At 39.4% G+C, this 1,644-nt stretch overlaps 1 non-coding gene across 1 annotated transcript; it reads left to right on the top strand.

The window, feature by feature from the left end:
• Positions 1-305: 305 nt before the first annotated feature.
• LOC147827145 (U6 spliceosomal RNA) lies at positions 306-412 on the top strand. Its single transcript, XR_015452920.1, has one exon. It is a non-coding gene; the product is annotated as a U6 spliceosomal RNA (small nuclear RNA).
• The last annotated feature ends 1,232 nt before the right edge of the window (positions 413-1,644 follow it).

The raw sequence follows: 1,644 nt of genomic DNA on the forward strand, positions 1-1,644 counted from the left end.
ATAAATTAATTTAAAGGAACAATTAAAGGATAAAATAATTATATCTTGCAAACATTTACCTTAAGAAAAGTAGAGGGATACTTCAGGACAAGAAACAATATTAGAGATAAAGAGAAACATCTCATAATGATAATGGAGTCATTTCATCAAGAATGCATAATCATAAATGTGTATTATCTAATTACAGAACCCTAAAATACATGAAGCAAAAACTGACAACTTAAAATAGAAATGATTCCACAATAATATTTGAAAATTTCAACTCTTTCTCCTCAGTAATTGGTAGAACAAATAGATAAAACCTAGTGCTCACTTTGGCAGCACATATACTAAAATTGAAACAATACAGAGAAGATTAGCATGGCCCCTGCACAAGGATGATACACAAATTCGTGAAGCTTTCCATGTTTTGGGGGCTGGGGATTTAGCTCAGTGGTTATGCCGCTTGCTTTGGAAGCACAAGGACCAGAGTTCGATCCCTGGTACCAAAAAAAACCCAAAAAACAAACTTAGTAAGAATACTGGAGTATGGAACATCAGTATCAACCAATGTAACTTAGACATGTATGGAGCAACATTCATAGAATACTCCACCTAACAACTGAATGTTCAATATATTTCAGATACACATGGAACACTCATACAGACAGACCATATGAAGGACTAAAATCTAATGAATTTTAAGGCACTGAAATAAAATAAAGTATGTTCTCTGACCACAACAGAATAAATCAGAAACTACTGATGAAGGGACATTGAAAAACCCATAAATACATGGAGATTAAATAACATATTTGTAAATAATACAAGTGCTGAGAATATGTCATAAAAAATGCTGTTAGATTTTTACCTGAATAATAATGAAAATGCAACATATCCATAATTTATAGGAAATTTAAGCAGTGATGAGAGGGAAATTTAGAGCTTTAAATGTTCATATTATGACAGAATAAAATTCTAATATCCATGATGCAAGACTTCATATTAAGAATCTTAAAAATGAGCAAATGGAACCCAAAGTAATAAAAAGCTAGGAAATAATCAAAATATGAATGAAATCAATGAAATTAAAAATGGACAGTTTATAGGGGGAAAATTAATGAAACAGAAAGTTGATTCTTAAAAAAATTATTGACCCTCTAATTGGACCAATCAAAAAACATAGAAAAGGTGCACACCCTACCGAGGTCCTGAGTCACGCAGAAGACGCCGAATCACCCCACTGCAGACAGGCAAGTCTGCCCACACCCTACCGAGGTCCCCAGTCCCATGGAACATGCCGAATCAGCCCGCTGCAGACAGGCAGGCCTGTGCACGCCCTGCCGAGGTCCTGAGTCATGCGGAAGATGCCAAATCAACCCACTGCAGACAGGCAGGTCTGCCCACACCCTAACCGAGGTCCTGAGTCAGGCGGAAGACACCGAATCACCCCACTGCAGACAGGCAGCCACCTGATTCCACATTACAAAGGTGCAGAGGACACCAGACCACCAGACCAAGGTACTGAGTCCCACTGTTCCTGGCCCAGAGGTAGGGGCTTCTGAGCCGTCGTCCCATTGCTCCTGGTCCAGAGGAAGGGGCTTCCTGGCCACCATCCCTCTGGCTGCTCCCAGCCCACAGGAAAGGGCTTTTGGGTCACGATCC

Source organism: Heterocephalus glaber, unplaced genomic scaffold, assembly GCF_053883595.1.
Source record: "Heterocephalus glaber isolate CG9 unplaced genomic scaffold, H.glaber_assembly_v1.0 deba00001454, whole genome shotgun sequence".
NCBI lineage: Eukaryota > Metazoa > Chordata > Mammalia > Rodentia > Bathyergidae > Heterocephalus > Heterocephalus glaber.